At 42.2% G+C, this 14,943-nt stretch overlaps 1 long non-coding RNA gene across 4 annotated transcripts in view; it reads left to right on the top strand.

Annotated features, from left to right (window-relative positions):
• LOC142457368 (uncharacterized) overlaps positions 1-14,943 on the top strand; it is a 175,908-nt gene that overhangs the window by 31,848 nt on the left and 129,117 nt on the right. For all 4 annotated transcript variants that reach the window (XR_012786137.1, XR_012786136.1, XR_012786138.1 and 1 more), the window contains exon 3: positions 1,036-1,142. This is a non-coding gene — a long non-coding RNA (uncharacterized LOC142457368). The remainder of the gene's footprint in view (positions 1-1,035; positions 1,143-14,943) is intronic.

Raw genomic sequence — 14,943 nt, forward strand, 5'->3', positions numbered from 1 at the left:
CATCTACTGAGAGGTTACCACTGTTTCAGTAGCCTCTTGTTAGGTGATATGGAGTTAGTTCTGACTCCTAGACACCCAGAATGAACACCTCCTGATCGGTCTTGTACCATCGTCACAATTGTTCTAATGTTTGAGCCCATCATTGAAGCCACTGTGTCGAGGGGCTTCTTGTTTGCTGCCCTTTGACTTTACCAAGCACGATGCCCTCTCCTGATAACACATCCAACGTACGTGAGATGAAGACTCTCCATCCTTGCCTATATGGTTGTGCCTCTTCCAAACCTCTTGTTGGTACTTTTGGCAGTCCATGGTGCTTTCAGGATTTTTTGCCAATATCATAATTCAAATGTGTCAATCCTCCTTCAGCCTTCCTCAATCAAGGTGATCCCATTACTTGGATTAAGCCCACCTTAGTCCTCAAAGTAAAATTTGCTTTTCAACACTTCACAGGTGTCCTGTGCAGCAGGTTGACACATTGCAGTGTGTCATTTAATCTCTTGACTGCTGCTTCCTTGATTCAAGCAAGATGAAATCTTTGACAACTTCAACCTTTTCTCCATTTATCATGTTACCTATTAGTCAAGATGTGAGGATTTGGGTTTTCTTTACATTGAGTTATAATCCACAGAGAAGGTTACAATCCTTGATCTTCATCAGTGAATGCTTCCAGCCCTCTTGGCTTTCAGCAAGCAAGGTTTTGTCATCTGCATGTCTCGGGTTGTTAATAAGCTTTCCTCCAATCCTGTTGCCACATGCTTCTTCCTTGAGCCAACTCTGATTATAAGCTCACTATATTGAATACTATGCTGAGAGGTTACAACTCTAATGCACACCATTTTTTATTTAAAACCATGCAATATTCTCTTGTTTTGTTTGAACAACTTCCTGAACTATACATTTTGTATTAGCATAATGAAATGTTCTGGAGTTCCCATTCTCAAACTAATCTACAGTTTGTTATGATCCACACAGTCAAATTCTTTTGCATAATCATTAAAACACACTAAGCATTTTTCTGTCATCCTCTGGTTTCAGTCAAGAGCCATCTGACATCGGGGATGACATCCCTGGCTGCCTGTCTGCTTCAGGATCAGGCCTGGATTCCTGTGTTACTGCAACTGTTGTGGGATGATCTTCAGCAGGTAAAATTTTACTTACATGTGATATAAATTATATTTTCCTATAGTTTGAGCATTCGATTAGCTCAACTTTCTTTGGGATGTGTACAGATATCCAGTCAGTTGGCCAAGTAGCTGTTTCCAAAATTTCTTGGCTTAAGTAAGTGAGCTTCTAGTGGTTCATCAGCATGATGAATTGGTATCCCATCAATTCCTCGAGGCTTGTGTTTGGCTAATGCTCTCAGTGCAGCTTGAACTTTTTCCTCAGTACTTTTTGTCCTTGATCATATGCTTCCTCTTGGAATGGCTGAAAATCACCTTGTTCTTTTTCTTACAGTGACACTGCATATTCTTTCCATCATATTTTGGTCACCACTTTGCCCATAGTCTCTTGCTAAATTGCAATTTTAGACTTAAATTTTTCTTGAGTTCTTTCAGTTTAAGATATGCTGAGCATATTCTTTATTTTTGGTTTTATAGCTCTAGGTCTTTGCATGTTTCTTATTATTTTATTCTGTCTTTTCAAGCTTCCCTTTTGGACTTTCTGCTTAGCTTTTGACTTTATCATTTCTTCTACTTGACTTAGGTATTCTATGATTAAGAACAAATTCTAGAGTCTCTTTTGACATCTTGGCCCATGCCACCTGCACTGCTGTGGTCCCCACCACACACCCCAACCCCCAGTCATCACCCATGGCCCTATCAGAGCCAGCCAATTGCCCTACTAGGGCCCCGGTACCTGTGGCTGGATCCTTATGCCATGAGCAGTCCCCTCTCCCCACCTTACACATGGTGGTGATCCATGCCACCATACTGGGCACCCTTCCTGCATTTGCCTGTGGCCCTAGCAGCCACAGCCAGGCCCTGTTCTCAGTCCTCCCATGGCAAGTCCCACTGTGAGCAGTCCTCCTCACATACCCCACCCATGGGCTTGTTTGCTGTGGCTGGAAACACCTCCTCCCTCCATCTCCCCTGTGTGGCTCAGGCACCCATGCCTAGCTTCACTAACCTTCAGACTTTGGCCCGGGCTGCTGCAGTTGAAGATAGCCAGTCATCCAAGTGGGGCTTTTGGCCACCAAGTCACCGTGGCACCTAGTCTACACAGTAGCCTAAAAAATATCACCACAGTAAGCCACAGGCAGTCCCCCAAACCACACTCACCAGTCTCACAGAGAGTGCTCAGGGCCCCTCCATTTCCTGGGAATATGGCACTGAGTTCCACCAAAAGGACATGCAGGCAGCACCCTGAACACGGAAACAAGAAAAACAAAACATAGTGGTGGAGGAAGTCCTGAACCTAACAGCATTCACAAAAGAAGCAGTTGTTCATTTGCCACAAAGATAAATCTTCAGGATGCTTCTTGGAGTTATACAGGATATGAATGAAGCAATGAAGAATAAAGACACAATGATAGAGGAGATGAAGTCAACACACCAAGAAGAAATACAAGAACTAGGGGATAAGGTAACAGAAGCAAAAAAAACAAAACAAAAAAACCCCCCAAGACAATGGACCTTATCAATAGACTAGCAAAGGCAGAAAATTGTATCAGTGATCACAAGGACAGCCAGGTAAACTTCAACAAATGGAAAAGACAGTCAAACAAGATAATCAAAGAGGCAGAAGAAATCCTGAAAAAAATGACAGATGCTATGAGGAAGAACAATATCTAAATAAGAGGGATACCAGAATAAGACACAACCAAGAAGTCAACAGTTAAAGTGGTGTGGTAGTCCCTGGAAGAAAACTTCTCCACCTTAATGTATGAGAATCAGGTATTTATACAGGAAACAGAGAAGACACCACTTAGACTAACCCCCAAGGTACATAATAGTTAAATTATCCAACTTTGAGGAAGAAGAAAAATGTTAAGAGCAGCAAGTGGGGGGAAAAAAGGCCATCACATATAATGAAACTCAGGTAAGATATGCTCAGATCTATCAGCAGATAACATGAGGAAGAGGAGAAGGTGGAGTAACATCTTCTGAAAGTTGAAAGAAAACAAAGCCAAACAGAATCTTCTACCCTGCCAAATTATTAAGATATTTGGTGATGTAAGAGTCTTCCTGGACAAGGAAAACTCAAAGACTATGCTGTAAGATATGCAACCCTGTGGAAAATCCCTGAAAACTCACTGTGGACAGACGACCAATATCGACCAAGCACAAGTGGGAAACCACCATATAGTGCAAATCCACCCAGAAGTCAACACACAAAAAACAACTACCAAGATAGCATTGCCTCAGAGGGAGAAATAAGGCAATAGTGACACCCCCAACATATACTCAGAACATTGTGGGGAAGGGAGATAGGAAAACTCCCAACACAAGAGGTCCAAGATAGCAGCAGTGAATCTACAGAAGGTAGTAATAACTCTGAAAGTCAATGGCATGACTTTGCCCACTAAAATACCAAGGTTAGAAAACATAACCCATCAATCTGTTGCCTCCAAGTGACACATCTTAAGCTCATAGACAAGTATAGACTAAGAATAAAAGGCTGGCAGAAATTATACCAGGCAAACAGCAACTTAAAAATGCAGAGATTGCAATCCTAATCTCTAACAACATTGACCTCAAGGTGCAAACCATAACAAGGGATGATGGTGGGCACTAAATAATGTCAAAGGATCAGTAGAACAGGGACCAGTGAGCATAATAAATATATACTCACCTAACAAGAGACACGCAAAATTCGTCAAGCAAATTATTCAAAATTGAAAAAAGAAAGCACAGATTCAACAATCTTAACAGGTGACTTTAATTCACTGCTATTAAAGAAAGATCATTGGAAAAGATGCTCAGAAAGGAGGCTACAGAGCAAAACACTACAATTAGGAGACTACACCGGATAGACATTTATAGGGCTGTGCATCCAAGTGCAAAAATATCACATTCTTTTCAAGTGCACTTGGCTCATTTTTGAAAATAGACCACATGTTGGGACACAAGTCAAGCCTGAGTAAATTCATATAGAGTAAACATAGAGTTCATTCTGACATCTCTCTTGGACCACCATGCCACAAAGCTGGAGCTCAACAAAAGGACAATAAATAAAACAAGGGTAAACAATTGGAAGATGAGGAACAATTGGAAACGAATGGTTACTGGCCCAGATTAGAGAGACAATTAGGGAGTTTCTAGAAACTAAGGAGAATAAGAATATGAAATACCAAAACCTATGGGATAGACACAGGAGCAGTTATCAGAGGAAGCTTGATAGCAATGAATGCACATATGAAAAAGGAAGAGAGACTTGTAATTGACACGCTATCACAAAATCTCCAGCAACCAGAAGAGAGTCAACAGAACAATCTCTCCAATAGCAAAGGAAAATAAATAATAAAAATCAGGGTGGAGTTAAATGAGTGGGAACACGAGACGATGCAAAAACTGAATGCAGCAAAAAGCTGGTTCTTTGAAAGGATCAACAGACTCGACAGACAGCTGGCAAACCTAACCAAGGAAAGGAAGGAGCGAGCATCAGTAGGCAGGATGAAGGATGAAACTGGGGAAGTCACAAGAGACCCCAAAGAAATTAAAAGGGTAATCACAAGTACTACAAAGGTATGCAATCTAACGAATTCAACAGCGTGGAAGACATGAACAAATACTTGAAAATACAATCTCTTTCTAGATTATCCCAGATAGAGGTCAAGAACCTCAACAGACCCATAGCAAAATTAGAAATAGACATGGTTATCAAGAAACTAACAATGAAAAAAGCTCCTGGGAAAGATGGCTTCATGGGAAAGTTTTACCAAGTATTCAGGGAAGAGCTGAAACTGATCCTACACAAATTATTCCTGAGGATAGAAAATGGCAAACTCACTCTATGAATGTAGTATAACATTGGTACCTAAACCGGACAAGGATCCTATAGGAAAAGAGAACTACAGACTGATAATTTCTAATGAACCTAGATGTGGAAACCCTTAACAAAACATTGGCCAATAGAATACAAAAGTATATAAAACATCATCCATTAAGATCAGGTGGGATTCATTCCAGGGATGCAGGAATGGCTCAAAATCCGAAAGCCCATCAACATTATCCATCATATTGATAATAAAAAGGATAAGAATCATGATAATATGGATAGACTCAGGAAAAAGCATTTGATAACATCCAACACCCATTCCTAATTAAGACACTCAAAAGATAGGAATGGAAGGAAGCAAATTTCCTCAAGATAATGAAAGTTATTTATGAAAAGCCAACAGCCAACATTATAGTCAATGGTGAAGGGATAAAAACATTTCCATTGAAAAATGGGTCCATACAAAGATACCCCTTGTCCCTACTTGTTTTCAACAATTTATTGGAGGTCCTACCTAACAATGTAAGGCAGCAGGAGGACATTAAAGGTCTGTGTCTGGGAGAGGAAGAGGTGAAACTATCGTTATTTGCAGATGACAGGATTCTATTGAAAACCATAACGGCTCCCCAACAGGCAGACACAGAAGAATACAGAAGAGTGGCAAGATACAAGGCCAACAAACAGAAGTCCATTGGTTTGCTATATACAATGGACAAGACCATGGAAAAGGGGATTGATAAGGCAGTATCCTTTATAATAGCTAAGCACACAGTGAAATATTTTGGGATATACCTAACCCAAAACCAAATCTATACAAGGGAAACCATGGAAACCTACTTCTGGAAACCAAAAGTAACCTACACAAATGGAAGAATATTCCATGCTTGTGGATCAGAAGATTCAATATAGTTAAGATGTAAATCTTACCCAAGGTACTATATAAGTTTAACGCTATCCTCATACAGTTACCATCATCCTTCTTCAAAGAATTGGAAAAACTGACCAGCAATTTCATATGGAGAAAGAAGAAGCCCAGAATTAGCAAAGAACTGCTCAAGAAGAAGGACAGAATCAGAGGGCTTGCTTTACCTAAATTTAACACCCACTATATAGTCACAGTGATCAAAACAGCATGGTACTGGCATAATGACAGATACTCAGACAAATGGACAAGAACAGAAAACCCAGAAATAAACCACCAGCAGGTAGACAACTGATCTCCAATAAGGACCCCCCAAATATCAAGTGGGATAATGCTCTCTTCAACAAGTGGTGCTGGGAAAAATGGATAGCCACCTGTAGAAAAATGAAGCAAGACCCTTACCTCACGCCATGCATAAGAAGAAACTCAAGGTGGATCACAGACTTTGAAGTAAATCCCTAAACTACTAGGCCAACCATGAGGTAATTGTGATAAACCTGAGAACTGTGGTGCAGGGAGTACATAAGCTAACCACAAGGATAAAGTACCAGTCAGTGTGCATCGAACATTTTCACCAAGAGAGTAACTCACAGACCGGGAGAGGATTTCTAGCAATGAAACACAGACAAAGGGCTTATTATGATAATCGTCAATATCCTCTTAGCCTGAAAAAAGAAGAAAACAGTTAACCCCCCGAGGAAGTGGGAAAAAGACCTGAACAGACGTTTCACTAATAGGAGAGCCAAATGCCAATAAGTATATGAGAAAATGTTCCCGATCGTTAGCCATCAGAGAAATGCAAATCTAAACAACTATGAGATACCACCTAACAAATCAGAAAATCAAAGAGCAACAAATGTTGGAGGCCATGGGGTGAGACAGGAAATTTCATCTACTTTTAGATATGGCAGTCACTGTGGAAAGCAATCTGGTGATATCTAAAGCAAATTGAAATTGAATAACCTTATGACCCAACAATTCCTTTACTGGCATATACCACAACATAGACCACTGGGTTAGTCCGGTTTGACTAGCGAAACAAAGTCATAGATACTCATATGTGCATAAGAAAGAGTTTTATATATAAAAACAATTGTGTATTGAGAAAACATCCCAGCCCAGTCCAGATCAAGTCCATAAGTCCGATATTAGCCATATGTCTGATACCAATCTATAAATTCCTTTTCAGACTCGTGCAACACATGCAATGATCCCAAATGCAGGAAGATCACAGGTCAGTGGGTAGAAAGTCTTGTGGCTCCAGTGGTGGTGGAAGCATCTCAGCACTAGCGTCTCCACGTGGCTCCTCCAGTTCCAGGGCTCTGGCTGCATCAGTGTAGCTCCATGTAGCTTGTCAGCAGGAATATCTCACAGGGAGAAGAAGCAGAGGGTGTCTGTGTATCTGGCCGTTAGTAAACTATTTATCTTTGTGGCACCTCCAAATGAGGTCATCAAGCTGCAACCTGATTGACAGGCTATACTCCACCCCTTCACAAGTGGCCAGGAGATTACGTAACTGCCATGACTGGTTATCTGCATGCCAGTGTTTGTTGCTGCACAATTCACTATTGCAAAGAATTGGAAAAACCTAAATTCCTATTGGCAGATGGCTGCATATACACACAATAGAGAACTACGCATCCCTAACAAGGAATGATGATCGCCTGAAGCACTTAGTCTCTTGGGAAGAGTTGGAGGAAATTATGCTAAGCGAAGTTAGCCAATCACAAAAGGACAAGTACAACGAGTCCACTGAGTTCAAGCAGCAAGTGTGTACAGAAGAAAAGCCACTTATTGTACACTACACAGGCTGAGGCGCAGGCAATTGGGTGGGGAACAGACCAAACCCCAGGATTTACATGTCATTCTAACATAAAGAAGGAAAAAAGGGAGGAAAGAGAAAATAGGAAAAAGAGGAAGAGAGAGACAATGGCACTGGGAGCAGGGCACTAACCCACCCAGGGGGAGGGAGTTGTTTATGCCTCCCAGGGAAGGGAATGAGAGTACTGCCCTCACCACGGGGCACCAAACCTCGAGGGCAATGTCACCACACGAAGCAACTCATGAACACAGAGGACTGTGGGCTGGCCCCAGTTCTCGATATACTGACCCACCCTTAGGTATGAGCTTCAGAGGACAACACTGAACCTACAGGGGGAAGGGGAGTGGGAAGGGCTGGCCTGACTAGCCTACATTGGAGCAAACTAAGAAGGAAAAAGACAGTGTTGGGGGAATGGGACTAGGCTCCATTCTGACACACCAAGCCCTATGGACGATGTCCCTGCATAGAGCTGCTAAGGCATAGAGAGGACTGGACAACAAATTATCTTTTGCTTTTTTCATATGTGATGTTTATGATGTCATCTGAGATAGTTTATTGTGCCAACCTGGCCAATAAACACATGTGGGGTTAATTGAAGGGCGGAGGGATAAATGGGATTAATGGCTCAGTGAGTCTCACCTTTCGAGTTCTCAGATCTCTTGCTTTGTGATGGTTGGACCAGGGTGCAGCTGCCGTAGCCAGTTCCCTGCTTCAGCTGGCAATGCTCACTTCCTGCAAGACATCCCCGAGGAGAAGTCCTATGGACCTACCCCAATGCAGCCCTGGGTGCTGGAGCAGCCATGTGTAGACCCCTGCCAGTTCAGATTTACATACTTACACATTCACTGACTCAACTTTCCTCCTGCAGTTGGCATCATTGCATGTGTTTTGCGAGATGGAGGTGGACTTTGTGGATTGGTGCCGGACATATGGGTTAATGTTGGACTTGTGAGCTAGGGCAGTACTGGGTTGGGATGCTTTCTTGATGTGCACTTTATATGAAACTCTCTCTTATATATATGCATTTCTGTGGATTTGTTTCTCTAAAATGCCAGACTAACACATCATCCCACAGCTTGTCAAGTGTTCTGCCGTTAGTGTCCAATGTGTCATATCACTTCTTGAGATGTTCTTGAAATTCAGGTGGGATGTACTGAAAGTCATACTTTGTCTTTCTTGAATTTGTTTTAATTTTCATCAGCTTCAATCTGAACTTGTATATTAACAATTATTGACATATTCCACAGCTGCCCCCAAGCTTGGTTTTAGCTGCTGGTATTGTTTCTCCATCACCTCCCCCCAAAGGTGTAACCAGTATTCCATACATGAAAATATTTGTCTTTGTTGTGTTAACTTTTACAAAGTCTCAGTGACTTCTGCCACTACCATTTTTTGCTTGCCTCCCTTTTATTGGAAATTGAAATAGTCATCTACAAATTTCAAAAGTCCATATTTTTAAGAGGTCATTTGTAAACAAAGCAGAGGAGCATCCGATCGTTGTGAAACCTGCTCCGTCTCATGGAAACTCAAGTGTGTCTGGGAAGAACTGGGCCCCACAAGGCTTTGCATGGTTGATGTTTTGCGAAGGAAATCACCAGCCCTTTCTTCTGATGGTTCTCTGGGTGAGATTGATCCACCAACCTTTGTGTCTGTGAAACTATTAGACATCCAAATGGAGGTGGAAGGAGGGTATTCACGAATGTCACAGACAAATGGTAGCTGGAACTGGATCTTACGCTGCATTATTAGTCTGCTAGTGAAAGAGAAACAATCCCATAAAACCATGTCATAGGGCACCCCAATCACTGGATAGAAGGAGCAAAGAGCAAACGAGAAAGTAAAAAGACGCTCTCCATCACTAGTGTTCAGAAGAACAAAGGACCTACGCGAGGCATTTACCAGTCAAGTTGCAGAATATGATTTAACTGTTAATAAAATAGATAATTTATTGAGCACTGATTGTATTCCAGCCATGGTTTCAAGGACTTTTATGTTTTATGTAATTTCTGTAAAATATCAGCTTCAAAAGGACAAGGGCCAAATTTTAATTGTTCACCTTTGCAGCTTCAGGTTTCAGCACTGCTGCCGGCATAGAATAAGCAATCCCGTAGTTTCTGAGTTTGTGGGAGGATAAACCCCTCCATGCACAGCTCTGTAGAAGGTCACTGGGGATGATCCATCAAAGGTTAAATGTGCGTACACTCTGAGGCTCCAGTCTCCGTGGAAGCACTCGCATGCAGTTTAAATAAATCGGAAGCTATGTTCACACTAAAATTGCAATAGGCTGGATTGGTACTCACTCAGTTCTTCTCTCAGCTGACTCTTTTTCATCCACCAGCCTTCAGCACAAAGTGACTTCTCCACAGTTACTCTCTTTAAAAAACAGTTTTCTTGACATATAATTCACACAACATACAATTCAATAGTTCAATCATATTAAAGAAAGTCATGAAATCATCACCACCATCAATTTTAGATCATTTTTCTTCTTTCTTGTACTTATTGTTATGGGCTTCCCAATTCCCCTTAACCTCTCCTGCTGTACCCCCAAGAAACCATTAATCCAGGTACTGTCTCTATAAATTCACCTAATGTGTTAGACTGAGCTGACCAGAGAAACAAATCCATGAACACTCATATATGTATAAGAAAAAGCTTTATATTAAAGAGTAATTGTATATTAAGAAAACATTCTAGCCCAGTTCAGATCAAGTCCACAAGTACAATGTTAGCTCATAAGTCCAACACTAGCCCATAAATCCTTCTTGAGACTCATGCCGTCACATGTAATGATGCGAAGCTCAGGGAGATCACAGGCTGGTGGGTGCAAAGTCTTGAGGATCCAGTGAAGGTGGAAGCATCTCAGCACTGGCTTGGGTCTTCACATGGCTTCTCCTGCTCTCCAAGTGTCTCTTCAACAGGAAGTTGCAGCAGAGAGAAAGTGTGTGGCCCTTCTCCAGGGATAACGAGAAGAAGTTTCCAGAATCCTCATAAGAAGGCCATGCCCACAAGGAGGTATCATCAGGCTTTGACCTGATTGACAACAAAATTCCACTCCTGCATTAACTTATCACGTTGATATGAAACGATGTAACTACCACACCTACCCTGGATTTCATATACAGAAAAACACAATGAAGCAAACAAACAAAAACCCACAAAAATAACAAAACAGAGAAAAATCTCAATTGAAGAGAAAGCAGAAAATATTAAGAACTAGAGCAAATTTTAAATGGGTCAAACTTGAGATCAAGGGAAGGTGTTACATTTGCCCTAACTTCATCTCTAATGATGACCTTTGCAGCGCACACTATTCCATAGCAGGGCTATTTACATCTCTGGTCTACGGCCAGAGGGGTTCCCTGGAGGCGTCAGCCATGGGGAGTCCCTGAAAATGGATTTTGGACTTTTATTGTCATCCACAGCCTTCTACAGACAGGGTGCTCAGAATGTAATGCCATTCCCTCCTCTGGTCTCAGAGCTTATTGTTTACCATCATGGAATCACACAGGCTGGCGCCTTTCCGTGTGCTATCTAAGATTGTGGTGTGTTTCCCTGAACAACTGTGTCCATCACCCAAAAGTATCTTATTTAGTTGTTTGGGGGCTTATCTCCCAGTACTGGAATATTGAAATGGTTTAATAGCCAACAATTCTTTTTGACTGTGTGGACCTTACCAAACTATGGACAGTCTTAAGAGGAACAGGGATTCCAGAACACTTCACTGTGCTCATGCAGAAACCAAACAAGGATCAAGAGGCATTTGTGGGACCAGAACAAGGGAATACTGCATGGTTTAAAATCAAGAAAGGTGGGTCTCAGGGTACATTCTCCCACTGTACTTATTCAATCTGCATGCTGAGCGTCCGCATCCCCTGAGGGAATATGTGGCACCAGGATAGGGGAGGCTTATTAGCAAACTGGGACATGCACATGATACCACCTTGCTTGCTGAAAGGGAGGAGGACTTAAAGCACTCACTGAAAAAGATCAAAGAATGCAGCTCTCAGTATGGATTACTACTCAATGTAAAGGAAACCCCAATCATCAAGATTGGAAAAGAACCGATGCATTTGAATTATGGTGCTGGCAAAGAATATTGAAAGTGCCACGGACTACAAAAGAACAAGCAAATCCGTCTTGGAAGAAAGATGGTCAGAGTGCTCCTTAGAGGCAAGAGTGATGAGACTTTGTCTCACATACTTTGGACATGTTACCAGGAGAATCCAGTCCGTGCAGAAGGATATCATGTTGGTAAAGCAGAGGTGCAGCAAAAGAGAGGAAGACCTTCGTCAACATGGATTGACACACAGGGTGCAACAGTGGCCTCAGACCTAGGAACACTTGTGAGAAGGTGGTTTTTGTCCTGCTGTGCAGGGGATGGCTGCAAGTCTGCATCTACACAGTGGCACCTGACAATGACAACAACGACAATGACAACAACAACAACAGCAGTTCTTTTTGGTACAGTGACTGGATTTTTTTTAATCTTCTTATGATGCTTTCTGCCTATAGAATTAATTAACTTGAGGACTGCTGAGCACGCTTCCCTCTTTTGGTTTCTAGCTGCAGGTCTTTGTACATTTATTATTACATAGTACTTGACTTCATGAGCTGTTCTTTGACATTTTCTGTCTGTTTCATGTCATCATTTCTTCCTCTTGTTTTAACTACTCTAGGTTCAAGAGAAAGTTTCAGAACTTCTCCTAACATTCATATTGGTTTTTTTGCCCCGCCCTGCCCCGCCCCATTCATATTGTTTTACTCTTTCTTAACATTGACCCATTTCTAGCATATGATCAAGGAGTGATGGTATTAAAGGAAAAAGTTCAAGCTGTGCTGAAGCATTGGCAAAAAAAGGTCACTGGAATTGAAATCCAATGGCAGCGTTTCAATACACTGATGGAGTGCTAGAAGCACTCATTAGTCTATGCCAAGAGATTTGGAAGACAACTATGTGGCCAACTGATGGGAAGAGCTACATAGTTTTGCCCATTTGAAAGAAAGGTGACCCAACAGAATGTAAAGATTACCAAACAATTTCATTGATAGCACATGCACATCAAAATTCTTAATATAATTGTAGAAAACCGATTTGCATCAGTACGTAGACAGTGAACTACCAGGAACTCAAGACAGGTTCAGAAGAGGGCATGGCCAAGGGGTATCATGTCAGATGGATGTCGACTGAAAGCAGAGGCTACCCGAAAGATGCTTGTTTGCATTTTATTGATTATGCAAAGACACCTGACTGTGTAGATTATAACAAATTATAGGGTCAGATGTTACTTTGAGACTGAGGTACACCTGACACAAGCTGTGGTATTATGAATTGCCTCATATGCATGTGAGAGTTGGACACTGCATCAGGATTTGCACTTTGGTGCTGGAGAAGAATACCGCATGTACCATGGACTGCTGAAAGGACCAAGGAGCAAGAGTCTGCAAGAAGCAGAGTCAGAATGCTCCTTAGAGGCAAGGATGGTGAAACGTCATCTCACCTTTGGACATGTTATCAGGAGTAACTAGTCCCTGGAGAAGGACATCACACTTGGTAAAGTGGAGGGGCAGGGAAAAAGAGGAAGGTCCTCAACAAGATGGGTTGACACAGTGGCTGCAGTCATGGGCTCAAACCTAAGAACAATTTTAAGGCGGGTGCAGGACCCAACAGTGGTTTGTTCTGCTGTACATAGGATTGCTGTAAATTGGAACCATCTCAACAGCACCTAACAACAGACAACAGCAACATGGATATAGCATTGAGAAGAATGGGGACTCCAGAACACACTTCATTGTGCTCACGCCGAAGCTGTACACAGGCCAAGAAGCAGCCAGAACTAGGGCAGACTGACTGCGTGAATTAAAGTCAGAGAAGTCGTGTCTCTAGGTTGTATTTTTTCACCATACTTATTCATTCTGTATGTTGAGCAAATCATCTTGGAAGCTATGCTATATGAGGAGAATGTGATGTCAGGATTGGGGATATCTCCTTTATAACCTCTGATACGCAGATGACACAACCTTGCTCGCTGGAAGTTGAAACATTTAATAATAATGAAGATCAAAGACTTCAGCATTCAGTGTGGATTACAACTCAATGTTAAAAAAAACCAAACCAAACAAACCCCCAAACAAAACTAAAATCTTCACAACTGAACCAATGGCAGCATCATGTAAAAGGAGAAAAGGTTGGAATTGCCAAGGCCTCCATTTTACTTGGGTCCATAATTCATTCATTCCAACAGAAGCAGCTGCCAAGAGATCAAAGGACACTGTGCATTGGACAAACCAACTGCACAAGACCTCTTTAACATGTCCACATGTAAAGACTCGAGGGACTGAGGGTCACCTGACTCAAGCCGTGGTATTTTCAATCACCTCACGTACATGGGAAAGTTGGACAACGAATATGGAGAGCAGGAGAATCGGTGCCTTTGTATTGTGGTGTTGGTGAAGAACACTGAAAGTACCTGGGGCCACTCGAAGAAGACACGCGCTGAAAGAACACATGTCTGTCTTGGAAGAAGAGTAGCAGCAATGTTCCTGAGATATTAGGATGGCAAGAGATCTGAAAATGTCTCGCTATTCCATTCTTGTAATCCCCGCTTCATGTCATCTGGAGTTTGCTGTTTGTTGGCTGTTGACAGGAAGAAGATGCCCACGTGTACTTGGGAAGCAGGAGGAGCTGTCCCTCTGGTGAGACCCATGGCAGATGAGGGCCCGACCAGAAAGGGGCAGGCCTTCCTGGGCACGCTCTCTGTGGTAGTTACATGATTTCATAGCAACTTGATAAATAAGTATAGGGGTGGAGTGTAGGCTGTTCATCAGGCCACAGTGGCCTTCTCATGAGGATTCTGGGAACATTCTCTTTCCTTAGAGGTGGGTCATACTCTTTTTCTGCTTCACCTTCCTGTTGGTAAGCCGCATGGAGCCACACTGATGGCAGCCACAGCCCTAGACATGAGTCCACTTCCATTGGATCCACAAGACTTTGCACCCACCGACCTGTGATCTTCCTACATTTTTCACCATTGCATGTGACTGTGTGAGTCTGAGCATGATTTATTAACTAGTATCAGACTTATGGACTAATATTGAACTTATGGATTTGATCTGGACTGGGCTGGGATATTTTCTCAATATGCAATTGTTCTTTGATATAAAGCTCTCTCTTACACACATATGACTGTCCCTGAATTTGTTTCTCTGGTCAACCCGGCCTAACACACTCTCCAAGTGGACAACCTAGGAGGAGGTTTCC

Source organism: Tenrec ecaudatus, chromosome 9 (assembly GCF_050624435.1).
Source record: "Tenrec ecaudatus isolate mTenEca1 chromosome 9, mTenEca1.hap1, whole genome shotgun sequence".
In the NCBI taxonomy this organism is placed as follows: domain Eukaryota; kingdom Metazoa; phylum Chordata; class Mammalia; order Afrosoricida; family Tenrecidae; genus Tenrec; species Tenrec ecaudatus.